The following is a 15,850-nucleotide window of genomic DNA, read 5'->3' as shown; positions in this document are numbered from 1 at the left end:
GGTCGGACTTAGAGATCCTGGGCCCAGTACCATCTTCTTCTGGTTCATTATCTAATTCGACACTTTTAATCATTTTTGCCATCACTGTTATAAAAGTCTAGCACGAAGTTCCGCGAAAGGCACGAACGTATTCAAAGAAAGTACGCCGAAACACGCGACTTGCAAATTCGCAATTGAACGCCGGGAAATCGAAAGTTAAACCAAAACTAAACGTTAGAGAAGCTTAGGTGAATCGGACGACTGAGACGACCTTGAATTGATAGTCAATAGACGCTAGTGGCGATGCTCGCAGTACTCATTACGTCCCTACGTCTATCTCTCTCTCATCCCCTCTCTCTTCGTACAACACCCGAAGGGCCGAAACATTTCACACGCAGTACGCGGGTAAGGGTCGGGTCGGGTCAGGCTTTTTTTTAAAGCCCAGCCCTTTCGAAAATTGGCCCGGCCCGACCCGGTCCATTTAATTCTAAAATAAAAAAACCCTACCCGACCCGGACCCGAATGAAAATTTGCCCGACCCGACCCGACCCGTAAAAATTAAAATTTATTGCTGCCCGACCCGGGCCGATTCAATCGGGGGCCCGATTCGTCTTTAGTGTAGAGAATGCTATTCACAAAGGCAACCTGAAAATAATTTCGGATGTGTGTGATATTTTAAGAGCACCTTAAAGTTTTTAAAACGTCTCCCGTTTGGAGCTTCAAGTATCAAGTTCAAGTTTGTTTAATAATTATCTTTGACTTACAATTAAGGGCCAAGTCAATACGAATAACTCTTTTTTATTTTGTGATTGTACACTGTTAAAAATTACTGTAGCTTCCTGTTAAATTCCTGTTAAATTTTAACAGGTAAATTCCAGTACCAACTTTTACCGTTAGAGTTACTAGATAGTTGCTGTACGCAACAGCTATAGTCCTGTTCGTCGATTAACCGTTATATTAACAGTAAATTTTCGGTAATACCGTGTAACCGACGGCTTGAGCCCGCCATCTTGTGGAGGTTGCAGTTTTCACTAGTTTCAAAGTGTAACGGCTTTGCTGTGGTGCAATTGAAGATGATCGTATCACGGCACGGGCGTAGGAACCAGGGGGGGCAAGGGGGGCAATGCCCCTCCCTAGAATTTTACTGGGAGGGGCAACTAATGTTATTGCCCCCTCCAACGTTTTGGTCAGTTGAAATCTACGCAAGGCTCAAATTATATTTTAAAAGCATATAAAGCTTAAGAACCTCAACTGTGTTTAAATTTCAGTCTTTTCCCGCCAATGTATATAGCAGAAAAATGTACAAATGCATTCGGAGAAGCTACACTCCATTAAAAATTCAAAACCATTCTCCAGACCCCTTTTGGTTTCTTTTTGCCCCCTCCAACTTCTGGAACGTTCCTACGCCCCTGTATCACGGAACACAAATTATCATCAAATACAAAATAGTGAGTAGAATTTTAAATCTCATTATTTTAAAGTAATAATTAAGTTAATAATGGGGCCATTTTAGTTAAGTAGATATTTGTATTGTGTATTTGGTCAAGAATGTATTTATTTATGCTTGATTGGTATAAACAAATCGCCTAGGCTTAACTCAATAACGCGTCAATTTTTAAATTATCCCGTTAAACGCTATAATTTAAAACTTTAATTATGATTCTGAGTGATAAATTTGTATATATTACAGTTATCACTTTGAAGCAAAATAGCAGTTAAAAAAACACTTAGCCAACTTAATACTGTAATATATACAAATATTTCACCCAGAATCTCAATTATTGAAACTAAAAATATTTAGCATAGCTATTATATTATATTATATTAATACCCTAGTCAGACTTAGGGAAGGTTGTTTGAAGTTATCATTCAAATGAATTTGGAAAAAATTTGCTATATCTTTTAAGTATATTTTACACGATGATGGAGACCAAAATTTCAAACTTAAATTTAGTAAAAGCTGGCTAAATTAAATTTTTTCACTCGTTAACATATTCAGTGGGTGAACAGAAGACTTCGCTCTGAAAACACTGAAGCTTCCATCAGTCCAGTAACTTTACCATATGAAAATTTTTCATCAGGTCAATTGAACCAAAAACATTTTCTATGTTATTAGTACTTTGCACAGCTATTCTGACTTGAACCTGGTTTTTTAATGCTTGTTGGATTGAATGGATAAATTACTTCAGCTTTTATATAAATTATATAGGTAGGATAGAAAAAAATCTTATTCAAAAGCTGAAGTATATTTTTTTATTTAACACCATCACTTAAAAACAACCTTGCCCAAGTCTGATAAGCTGCGTTGGGTAATTTTTCGATTCAATAATTGTAATTCTGGAAAAAAATCACATTGAAAGAAGCTTCAGTGTTTTCATAGTGAAATGTTAGGGAAGTTGGCTTTAAATATAGTGGAAAATTACCTTTGTTATTCTATGTTCACCCATTGAGTATGGTAGCTGATGAAACAAAATTAATTAGCCAAACTAATACTGTAATATATACAAAGTTTTCACTCAGAATCAAAATTATTGAATCCAAAAAATATTTAGCTATTTTATTATTACCCTACAAAGCTAGTCAGACTTAGGGAAGCTTGTTTTAAGATAAGTTAAAAATGAATTTGGAAAAAAAATTGCTTGAGCTTTTAAATTTACGTTACAGATTGGATCACATTTAATGTGATGATTCTGAGTGAAAAATTTGCATAAGTCAAAGTTATTGGATTGCAGGAAACTAGTGTTTTCAGGGTGAAATTTAAGGGAAGTTGCCTTTAAATATAGTTGAAAATTATCTTTTTAAGTCTGTGTTCACCCAATTAATATGTTAGGAAGTGAAAAAATTTCATATAGCAAGCTTTTATTAAATTTTATTTTGAAATTTTGGTATCCACCCTTTATCATATTTAAAAGCTCAAGCATTTTTTTTCCAAATTCATTTTAACCAAATCTTAAAACAAGCTTCCCTACACATAACTGAACCAAGAAATATTTATCTACGTTATTAGTACTCTACACAACTACTCTGACTTGCACAAGGTTTTTAAAGTGATGGTTAAATTAGAATCAAAAAAATAAATTATTTCAGGTTTTATATAAATGATATAGGGTGGATCCAAAAAAAATCTTATTTAAAAGCTGAAGTAATTTTTTTTAAATTGAACACCATCACTTAAAAACAACCTTGCCAAAGTCTGAATACCTGTGTTGGGTAATTCAAAGGTGGTTACATATTTTTTTCGATTCAATAATTGTAATTCTGGGGAAAAAATTGCATGTAATAAAGTTATCGCATTGAAAGTAGCTTCAGTGTTTTCATAGTGAAATGTAAGGAAAGTTGGCTTTACATATATTGGAAAATTACCTTTGTTATTCTATGTTCACCCATTGAGAATGGTAGCAGGTGAAAATAAAATTAGCCAGCCTAATTCTGTAATATATGCAAAATTTTCAATACGAATCACAATTATTAAACCCAAAAAATATTTCGCTATTTTATTATTACCTTGCAAAGCTAGTCAGACTTAGGGAAGCTTGTTTTAAGATACGGTTAAAATTAATTTGAAAAAAAAATGCTCGAGCTTTTAAATGTTACCGGGTGGATACGAAAATTTAAGAAAAGCTTGCTAAATGAAATTTTTTCACTTCCTAACATATCCAATGGGTGACCACAGACTGAAAAAGATAATTTTCAACTATATTGAAAGGCAACTTCCCTTAATTATCACCCTGAAAACACTGAAGTTTCCTTCAATCCAATAACTTTAACATATGCAAATTTTTCACTCGAATCATCACATTAACTGAACCAAGAAATAATTATCTCTGTTAATAATACTCTACACAGCTATTCAGACTTGCAAAGTTTTTAAAGTGATGGTTAAATTAGAATAAAAAAAATGATATGTAAATGATATAGGGTGGATACAAAATAAAATCTTATTTAAAAGCTAAAGTAATTTTTTTTAAATTGAACACCATCACTTAAAAACAACCTTGCCAAAGTCTGAATACCTGTGTTGGGTAATTTTAAGGTGGTTACGTATTTTTTTCTCTTCAATAATTGTGATTCTGGAAAATAAAACTGCATATTATAATAAAGTTATGGCAGTGAAGGAAGTTTCAATGTTTTTACAGTGAAATGTAAGGGAAGTTGCCTTTAAATATAGTTAAAAATTATCTTTGTTAGTCTATGTGTGACCATTGGGTATGGTAGCAGATGAAACATTTTATTTAACCAACTTACCGGAGCCGTCGTCAGTTAGGGAGCCGAAACAGCTGTAGTAGCAATAAATATGTTTTTACTGTGCAATAGTGGTTAAATTTTATTTATTTTAAATCAACTTAATACTGTTATCTAAGATTTTTTTTAACCCAGAACCACAATTATTGGACCAAAAGATATTTAACCACTTTTTTATTTTAAAAAGTTGATGAAGTGAAAATTTTACACCTGCTACCGTATTCAATGGGTGAACACAAACTAATGATGTTTCTTTTCAGCTGCATTTAAAGGAAACTATTTTATTTCACTACGATAACTTTAATATATTCAATTTGTTTTGCCCTAAATCACAATTATTGAATCCTAAAATATTTAACCACCCATTTATTACTTTACATAGTTATTCAGACTTTGGCAAAGTTGTTTTTAAGTGATGGTATCAAATTGAAAAAAAAAGCTCTAGCGTGTATACCACCAAAATTTCACTTATTTTAAAATTTAAGTTATTGTTTTAACACCCCTAAAATCCACCTTGCCCAAGTCTTGAAATAGGGGATTACATTTTCTTTATTCAATAAATGTGATTCTGGGTGAAATGTAAGAGAAGTTGCCTTTAAATATCTTCAAAAATTATCTATCTTAGTCTGTGGTCAGCCATTGAGTAAGCTAGGTGAAAAAAAAATCAATTTAGCTCCCTTTTTAAAATTGAGTTTGAAATTTGGTTATATATTTAAACTTTTTTACTAAAAATAATTGTAATTGTATTTTAATCACTACCGCTGAAAGAACCTGCCTAAAATCTTAATGACTATGCTTAATGTGCATATGTTTTTGGTTCAATAATTGTGATTTTGTATGAAGAATTTCCAGTTATTAAAATTATTATATTGTTTAGCTGCAGTACACTCATAGAAGACATTGAACACTGATGAAGAGTTTAATTCAAATTGAAAAATATTTTGGCTGAATTTATTAAAATCAAGATTGAGAAATGGAAACAGCTGGATTCCAGGATTTGACTAAAGTTTCATCTCGAGTATCTCCATCAATGGCAATCAAACAAGAAAGCTGAAGCTGATAATTTCAAAAACATCAATTGTTAAATTAAATTAAAGGTCTTTTTTTTCTGCCTGTTACCCTTTAAATTTACTTACCTGCCGCACAAATACCCTGGTGGTAGGCCAACGTTTTCTGCAGTTGGCCTACCACCAGTATATTTGTGTGGCAGGAAAGTAAATTTAAAGGGTGACAGAAAGAAGAAAACCTAACCCTTAGAGTATTAAATAGCAGAAAATTCACGTTTATAATTTAATTTCACCGAAATACAAGTGTTAACGAACGTTGACAGATTTTATTTTATTAATTGATTTGAAAATTTGAACTTTAAATTTTATAAATTGTATAAGTATTTTTAGTAAAAACAATCTTGGTGAGGTTTATGCACTTTTTGATGTTTTAAAAATTTTGTTCACATAACCTGATTTGATTCAATTGCTGTATCACGTTTTTCAAATAAAAAAGTTCATCAATAATTTAGTTTTATCTATTTAAATTTAAAATTGCCATTCATGTACAATTATCATGTAGTAATTAATATTTTGAATTAATTTTGGGTAGGCCTATAGCCCCAGCATAATTTTTGCGACAACAGGATAATAAAGTTCTATTGTTAAATTACCGTAAACGTAATGGCAAATTTCATGTTGGAACAACAGCAATTTAAAATTTACTGTTAATGGTACTTTATATTTCTCGTGTCTAGAACAGGTTTTTACTTGCTACGGTTACAGGAAAAAATACCTGTAATTTTACAGGAATTTTCCTGGTAATTTTCTGCCAGGTAAATTCCTGTAAATTTTAACAGCAATTTTTAACAGTGTAGGCTTTGTTCTTTCTGTTTCTTTTATATTTATTTTATCTGTTATTTATTTCGCTTAATTTTTTGTTTTCTCATAACTTTACATTTTCTTTCGGACATTCAATGTAACAATTTGAGTATAGTGTGAAGTCCTTGTTGTCACATATACCAATAATGAAATTCTTCTTAAAATGAGAGGGGAGAGGTGAATTAAAATACAAAGTGCTAAACAATATTCCGTAGCCGTTTTCAATTTGACTGCCCGACATTCGCTCCGAATAGGTCCGTGTTGTCATCGATCTGTCCCAGATCAAAAGAGGATTTATTCCCGCACTGAAAAGGAACACGTGAAATTTCAATCCAATTGATCTGTTAAAACTTGAAGGTTGAATTCGAGGGTTCTCGCAACGAAACCGGGATATATTAATAATACCCAAACATTGAGAACGGTCACTGACCCAAAATGTATTTGAGATTTCGAAGTAAGTGCACAGTGTTCCAAAAGCCCGATTTTTTTATCCAAATTCCAGAGAGTGCATATAATAAATATTTGTACATATTTCGTTTATTCAGAATTCCTGGATTTGTCAAATCTAAATATTTTTTCACGTGACCCCTCTCGGCCAAGTTAGCTTCCTATTGCGTTTTGGACAATTTTGACTTTTACATTGGGTAGATTTAGCTATTCATATCACGTAGTATTTTTTGGATGGTGATGTTTCGCCTATAAATAATGACATGAAACGAAAACGATCTCAAAATGCACAAAAGCAGCCATTTTTGACTGGCTTTAACTCCAAACGTTGCGAGCCAATTTCGTAGATCTTTTCACTGTGGGTAGACAAGAAGTCATAAAATGTAATTACGGTGAAAAATTGTTGGGCAAACATTGACGTTTGTCTATGATAAAACAATTTCTCTAATAAGGCCTAAGTTTAGCCACGATTTGGCCGTTTTTTGGGCTAGAAAAATAAAATGTTTAAAAAAAAATACGAAATTTAAATTTGCTCAAAAGTGGTATTTGTCCCCTTTTAGAATAGCAGCCTATGTAAGATACATCCTTGAACTTTGTACGCAAACGTCATAAGAGTCTTCATTAAAGATCTCTAGTTGAAGATATCACGCAAACACGCACTCAACCGGGCTGAAATGAATACGACCATTACTGTATGAAGCAATGCAAACACTTTTGAAATACCTAAAAAACCCAAGTTCGGAAGAACGTTTCATCTAGGAGCAACAAACACAGCACCCCACACAACGCAAACCGTCAAAAGTCGTGCATTTTCTCGTGTACAGTTTTCATTTGTTAGACGCTTTAGCACCGGCTGCCGTCGGAAGGGAAAAATTCGGAAATGGTCCTATGAAATTTGTACACAACACTGCGTTAACGTGTTTAATTCTTATTAGGTAACAATATCCTCGTAGTATTTTACTTTGCCGGAAGCAGAGATTTAAATATGGCGAAACTTCCTATTAGCAAGAATGCATTCGGATACTTAAGAAAATGGTAGTCCTTAAGCTCTAAAGGTTTTAATACTGGCGAAAGTTAAATCCCATGACGCCAGTGGTGATAAATACCTCCGGTACAGCCGTTCTAGGTATTATTGAGCTAACTCTCAAGCGAATTTCGAGTGGTGTGGGTGGCACTTAAAAGTTTCGGACAGTGAATTCCAGTCTCGAACAGAAGATGGTACAAATGAGCTACTCTGGAAAGACATAAGAAGAAAACATATAGAATCACGGGAAGCTAGCATCCAAGACGCGATTAGCCTCTAGTACCATCCTCGTGTACTTCGTAGCGAAAATTCGTCTGCTTTTTATTAAAAGGAACCTTTATTAATTCTCGCAATTAAGCATACATAATTTCGTCATTTCCGGTGTCTACTAATGAAAAATCATTGTTTATTCCATGACGCAAATAAAATCACGGTTCGTTTCCCCCCTATATTGTGAACACACACTGTTCCGTGGTCTTCGCGAGTTAGAGGGAGCAACGATTTTCACCACTGAATTTGAGAATCGACCCAATTTAAGTACTCCAAAAAATTTATTTCATTATTTTAATGTTTAAAATTTTAAATCCTGCAATTGGTCCTACCAAAGGCAGGGCTTTTTCGGACTTATTGGTCATAGTAATTTGCAACCAATGACTTAATTTCACATACTCAAACAATATATTACAATAGGGATTTGTTTAGCATGAATCATCTTGGTTACTAAGCGAGGAAGAACTTCAACGCCTAAAGGTTAGTTCGTGCTATTATAACTAGGGCTGTGTGAGTAGTGGTTTTATGCAATTGAGTCAGATTTCGAGTATTAATAAATTTTTCATCGGGTAGTCGAGTCCGGTAATATTTTGATCGAGTCCGGTTGTCGAGTATTTGATTATTACCAAATTTTCCTTGTTCGAATAATCAAGTAGTCAGAATAAACCGTTCGGGTACTGAAGTAGTTAGAAAAATCGTTCGGTAACTACTTAAATGGATGTTAGGTAATAACTAAACAGGTAAAAAAAACCATTAACAAAACGCTAAACTAAAGAACATTACTCCGGCACTCGCGGCCGAGATAATTCCGAGCTCTCTCAAAACCAAAACTAAACAAGACGTACGACGGTCAGAATACACACAATCCTTCTAAGGTGTTAAGTTTGTTTGAGCTATTCACAGCAACCTGCAACGCCGGTATCACAACCAATATAAATCCACGGCCATAGGTAATTGTATTTACACCTATATGTTACTTCTAGTCATACTTTGAAAGTATCGAAGATTCCTTCGATCAGTGTCACTCTTATTTGTTACTTCGGATCACACTTATTTGTTACAATTAGTGTCACACTTATTACTTCTGGTCATACGCCAAAAACTAGGTCGATCAGTGTCATACTTAATTGTTACTTCTGTTCATACGTTGAAAGCGCGGCGCACTCTGAACGGCCTTGAAAAACGCTAGAGGGAAACGGGCGTGTAGACCTCTATAAACACGCGGATTTACAAAGTTGGAAATTGCGGGGGTCCGTATACGCTGAAAACAAACCTTACTTAGAATTAAAATTAAGAAACGTTTTATGGTTATATGTAAACTACAGCTATTCAAAAATATAACTTTCATGAAAATCGGACTTAAATTAAGGAACTGTATGTAGATTTTTAGGCGAAAAAACGAAAATTGGGGTCCCGGAAATTACCCTGAAAACTATACTGAAATTTAATATTTACTGATATAACTGAAGTTGTAGGTCCGCTGAATCCTAACCTATCCAATAATATTTTTTTAACGTTATCGGACTTAATTTTTAATAAAATATCTACCACATAAAGCGAAACCCCCGAAAATAGTAAATTGGGCAAATGCCCAACTTCTAGGGCTCCGATTTGAAAACTTAATGAAAGGCTATCTATGGCGATGTATGTACATTCGAACGAGAGATCATTGACTCTTCTAGCCCTAACCGCTGAAGAGATATGCGCGACACGGCGGCATCGGCTACACTATACGTGAGACTAATACACACAAATCCTTAGGATTGTGTGTAAAAACTTGTATATACGAATCCAGCCAAGGTCATTGAAAAATGTTAGTTTGGATTTATTTCCCCGATTTTTCTCCCCGGATGAGTAACTATGACAAAGAGATTATTGTCGATTACCCGATGAGTGGTCGATTACCCGAATACTGACGCCATGTTTTCCAAGTGGCTTATTTGAGTACTCAAGTTCCCGAATAAGGAAAATTTAGGATTTTCGATAATCGAGGAGTATCTATAAAATTTTATTATTTGAGTTGGAGTTCGAGTATCTAACCCCAAAAATCATAGAGTACTCGATGTTGATCAAGTACTCGCACAGCCCTTAACTGTATTACCGAAGTGGTGTGTTTGAAATTATGAACTTACCAAAGGATTGAGTTTTCAATAACATAAAATTTTCCTACACTTATTGTTGAATTACGATAATTAAGTGAACTATTTTTTATATGTCTTTTAATCTTCACCGTGAGGAAATGTTTGATTGCTCATTTTATATTAAGGAAATTCTTTCATTAAAACAAAAATATTTTTTTCCCTCTAACTGCCTTTTATTAAGTAAAAACAGAAATATGGAAAATGTCAACTTATAATTTGGACACCGTGAAATTATTCACGTTACAAAAACACAGACAAAATGTTTAAAGTGAACATATTTTTGTGTTTCAAATTAGAGTTTTAATATTAAGTATATGACAAGGATTTAATGGCTTCTACGACTATAGCGGATATTGTAAGACACTTTTCGCTACGGACGCGAAAAGATACTACACTTTGATCTTAGCGAAACTACGAAGAAGCTTATTATCTTAATTAATTTTGCACGAAAGTTTTTTAGATGTGCCAAATCTACAAATGAACAAGGTATATAAATTGATGAATTACTAAAACTTTAACATTTTCTTAGCCAATTTATTTATTTTAATTATAGTATTTATTTATATATCTGTTCTGAAACAGACGTTACCATTTAAATGAATATGAATTCTGCACACAACATATTTCAGAGCTTGTATTTAGGGGAAAATATTTATTGTGGACTATTTTTTTTGGCCACGTTAAATGCAAGCAATATCTTCAAATACAATACAAGGTAAAAATGAAGTTAATACGTTATATTCAGTTTTACATAGGTTTTTAGTTCTTTTTTGAGCTAATTCTATATAATAAGGCATATATTATTTCAAGATTTAAATCATAAAAAAATTTATTCAATATTATGCTTCCGTGAACTATAGATATATTTACGCTTGCGATACTTATATTTTTATTTACCAGAAAATGTGTATTGTAACTGCATGAAGTTGTTTAAGGTCAAGTACATTTAAATCTGTATATAGTTTTGACGTAAAATAATACAATGGTTTCCTTAAACACATTCTTAGAATTCGGTTCTGAAAATTGGTATCTGCCGCACTTCCCCAGCATATAATTCCACTAGATAGAACCGAAATAACAAATTAGTAATTTACAGAGCGAAGAGCTGTAAATCCATGTATGTTTTTAATTGATACGAATAAACAAAGAGTTTCTAAGAGAGTTTAAATTATTTGCGATTTGAACATCCCAGTTTAGTAAATTATCAGCACAATTACCCAAATTGTTTATATGGCCCAAGTCTTCTAGCGACATTTAATGTCTTTAAATCAGGTGTTCGGGTTACAATGTGCAGGAGGCTGGTGGCAATAGCCGACACTAACTAAAACCGTTAAACTCCACAAGTTCCCTGGCGTCTTTTGCAATTGCAATTTGAGGATTTACTACATTGATCGTTCTGTCTTTTTCTTTATCCATCTGTTGGTTGACCACTATATGAGTTACAGAGAAAGGAATGAACAAGTTTTTTTATATTATAACTTTAATACACTTTCACCAAGATTACGTTTCTGCTTTACAATACACCGGAAGTAGAGCTTCCAATATGGCGATGCTTCCTACTCGTCTCATTTGTTTTTATTCGTAGCTTTACGCTGCTTTTTGTTGACGTAATTTTTCACGAATAATTTCCCAAACAAGTAAATGTAAATCAAGTACAACATAGCTGAAATACAACAGGATTTGCGTGTAAAATTGCATGTTTGACCCGTATAATGCATATAGAAGGCGTATAGACAGACGCTAAATCCTACTATCATTTGCGAAACTTGGGCCGTCGTGATACTCATGGCTATGTTCCTCGGCATTTTGAAGCCCAAAGACTTCAAGGCGAAGTAGGAGTACATGACCGAATGCACGGAGTAATTCATGACCACGAACCATCGGGCGACCGGCACCCAATCGGCCCCAATGTGCCACGAAGAGCCGAGTGTCAACGCGTGATGCGCCATGTGCAAGAATGTTACTCTCTGCTTACGTAGGACGATAAAAACGGTGTCCCCTAGCTCTGGAACTTTGGACATCAAGAAAGCGAACGCCCAAAAGGAAAAGACCTTGTTCGTTATCAAATCCTTGGCTTCGCAAATCGAGTGGTGTAAGCCTTGGTTTCTTAAAGCGGATAAGAAAATCGGTACCGTGCGGGCCGTGCCTACGGCGCTGAAGACGGCCAGTGCGGCGTTCCACAAGGCGAAGTACTTTTTCGTGTTGTAAGCCGGTTTGTTGGACATGTATTTCTGAACGGCTAGGATGACCAGGACGTAGGCCGAGGCGATGTAAATGGAAAGTTGAACGTTTCGATCCAACCATTGTCGGGTTTTCGGGAAATCATAGTTCTTCTCAAATTCGAAGTAGAATGTTTCGGTGTCGTTCGCAGCCGGCCCCATCTGGATAAAAGTTGGTACAAGAAGGAACTTATTTATAGTTAGAGAGAATGATTTTATTGAAACGTGGTAAGGAAAACGTCAACAAAGTTTAATACTGATTATTTTCAGTGGGAGAAGCTTACCTTTAGAGCGTGAAGGGATAAATATCGACTCAACATTCTCAATAAATATAAAAAATGCATTCTTGGTTTCTATTTCCAACTTATAATATAATTATATTTTAATAATTATAATTATAATTAAATTATTAGGATTATTACCGAAATGTTTCTGACACCAAACGGTGCCTTTTGCAACTAAATATAAAATTAAAACATAAAATTTCCAAGAATTATATACGTTCTAATTAAAGAATTTCACACGAACAATATTTGTCAGCACTGTTTTACAATTATTCCTTACTGTAAAAGCTAATTAGAAGCAAGTTTCGCTAAATAAATACAAATTATCGATGTTTTGTTAATTTAAAATTATGATCATCATCCTGACAGAATTAGATTACTTGATTAATTGATTAATTTTAAAACAAATGCATTTTCAGTAAAATGAAGTTAATAGATTTTCAGATGAACCATTACGGATCAGAAATATCTTGTTTTATATTTACAAAAATATTTCAAAACATTGATATGCACTCTAAGAAATAACCGTAACCGAACAGTTAAATTTACAGTAATACGATTGTTTCAAATTGTGCCGTTAAATAAACTGTCAAATTAATGTTGTGCTATTTACCACTAATCTGACATTGAAAATTACAGTGAAATGAAACTAGGGTTTCATTACCGTTAATTTAATGGCCAAATTAATGTTGCGCTATTTAACAGTAATCCGATGTTTAAAATTACGGTAAAATAAAAGTTGGATTTTTGTACTGTTAAATTAACGGTAAATTTTTTGTTATGCCATTTAACGTTAATCTGACATTTAAAATTACGGTGATATGAAACTTGCATTTTTACCGTAAAATTAACGGCCAAATTAATGTTATGTTACTTAACGGTAATGTGACAATTAAAATTACAGTAAAATTAAACTGGATTTTTTTACCGTTAAATTCACGGTCAAATTATGTTTTGCTATTTAACGGTAACCTGACATTAAAATTAAACTCCAATTTTTTAACGTATATTTTTAGTTATGGTGAAATAAAAATTGGATTTTTTACCATTAAATTAACGGTGAAATTGATTTTACGCTTCTTAACGGTATTCTGAAATTTAAAATTACACTGAAACTAAATTGTACCGTTAAATTACAAGGTGAAAATAAAGTTTCTTTACTTAAATGGAAAATCATTTTGAACCCTTTTTCGTGAGTAGTGCCGGAAGTTTTTTTATTTTTCGTGCTCAACTTAATAGTTATGGCTGCAGTCTTTTCTATTTTTGAAATTTCGCAGTCTTTTCGGAAACCTTCCTTGAGGAAACGTAACTCTATAGTCCGTGTCGTTAGTCAAAAAGTATTTCACTTCCGATTACCAGTACCAAATTTTGCACAGTGCATAAATACCCCCTAAGGTTCCAAAAACCGCCGGGAGACAATCTCTCAGTGGTAGCTGACCCACTGATGACGTCATCAGAATTTTGTGTCTGTACATAGCAATTACCGTTAGTGCTATCGAAAATATGCATACCGATGTTGTAGAGCATATTATTTCCTTCAAATTGATATACGATAAACTAACGTCGGATAACATGGAAATGAGATACGAGCGTTTAAAAATACGAAGGTTACGTCATCTTGATGACGTCATCAGGTGGAGGTCAGCAGCCACTGAGAGATTGTCTACCGGCGGTTTTTGGAACCTTAGGGCCTTGCTTAGGGTTATATATTGACTATGCAAAACTTGGTACTGGTAACCGGAAGGGAAATATTTGGACAAAAACTGAAGCTAACGCTACGGACTACTATAGTTGACTCTTGTCAAGGATGCTATATTTTAACCAATGGAATCCTTAAATATAAAAAGAATACATAATTTTGAACTAGAAAAAAGTTAATAAATCGTACTAGAGCAGCCATAGAAATCTCATAAACGGGCAACACTGCTCGTGAAGAAAACCAATTAACGTAAACAGTGTTGCCAATGTGAGGTGATTTTCGTGTTTTTTGGCTGAGTGGGTTAAAGGGATTTTTAGGTGAAAATTTTTAATTTTTTGGGATTTTTTTACCCTTAAAAGGATGTTATCTTTTTTTTTAGAAAAACCTCTATTTCCAAAAATTATCTAGTTCATCTATTGCATATGGTCTTCAGAATTTTATATTTTGTAAATAATTTTTGAATTTTTTATTTTTTTTTGTTAACGCTAAAAATATTTGGTATTTTTCGGCTGGCTTTTTGGAGATTGCAGGTAGCTACTAAGTTAGTTTTAAGTACACCACACTCGTGGGGTGGATTTTTGGGATTTGGGCGAATACATTATATTTTGTTGGCCAGAGTGAAGGTAGCGACTATGTTAGTTTTAAGTACACCACAGGGATTAGAGGATTGTAAGGGGGAGGGAACCCTTAAAAATGTTTCGAAATATACATTCTCCTTAGGTATAAATAAATTCATTCTTGGTAAAATATTAAATTATTGTATTAAAATGTTTTGGTAATAATGACCAATTTTTACTTCATTACGTTTTATCTAACACTTTGTATTTAATATCATTTTATTTTTCCAGGCGCCTTTGGTTTATTGACCCTCTCAGTGGAACGAAGGGAAAGAAAAATGCCATAAGTAAAAAAATAATAACTTTAGGAAACCGTCTTTCAGTTGCTGCTAAAACAGCTGTCGATGATCCAGAATAGTAAGGTTTATTTACATAAATATTCTATAATTTCCAGATCTCTTTCTTATATTTGTTACTCTTAATTACCTCATCTAGAAGTATGAAAGTGTGTAGTTTTCTTCCTTATCTGTTGGTATATTTCTTACTTTATACATATTTTATATTTGCGCTACTTAAAATGCCCCAATAAGGTAGCTATTTGTGATGATAACAACGTAGTCTAGTCTAGTAATATAAAGAATTATGACTAAAAGGGCAAATTTCGAAAAGGAGAGAGATCTGGTAATCATTACAAACCTTTGTTAAAAATAATATGGCAATTGTATTTTCAGATGAAACTCGTGTTCCTGCAAATGTTGATGGTTATACTAGTTATATTTTTGTTTAATTAAAATGTAAAATTGTTGCATTAAAGGTTATTTACAGTAGATATGCAGTTTGATTTGTTTAATACCAAATAGAATATGGATAATATTTTGAATATACAATTATGATGTATTATTACTGTTGATCATGTAAAGCAAATAACACCAAAGTAATTACCCTTTTTGGTAAAAGAATAATTTTAATAATCTTTGACTAAAAATGTAATTTACAGTTCAGTTGCTTAACATGTCAATGTGTGATTGAAATAAGACGGTTTCATTTAAATTAATTATAGTTATGTAGCTCTTATACGGTTTGATTAAAAAATGAATTTAGTATTAGCGTGAAATGTAGA

At 33.2% G+C, this 15,850-nt stretch overlaps 1 pseudogene; it reads right to left on the bottom strand.

The window, feature by feature from the left end:
- Nucleotides 1-11,536: 11,536 nt before the first annotated feature.
- On the bottom strand, nucleotides 11,537-12,352 carry LOC149921286 (very long chain fatty acid elongase 6 pseudogene; annotated as a pseudogene).
- Nucleotides 12,353-15,850: the final 3,498 nt, after the last annotated feature.

The sequence above is a fragment of the Leiobunum rupestre genome, chromosome 11 (assembly GCF_980474605.1).
Source record: "Leiobunum rupestre chromosome 11, qqLeiRupe1.1.hap1, whole genome shotgun sequence".
Classification (NCBI taxonomy): domain Eukaryota; kingdom Metazoa; phylum Arthropoda; class Arachnida; order Opiliones; family Sclerosomatidae; genus Leiobunum; species Leiobunum rupestre.
Note: the sequence above shows the minus strand (reverse complement) of the source record. Positions and strands in the feature narration are given on the sequence as shown.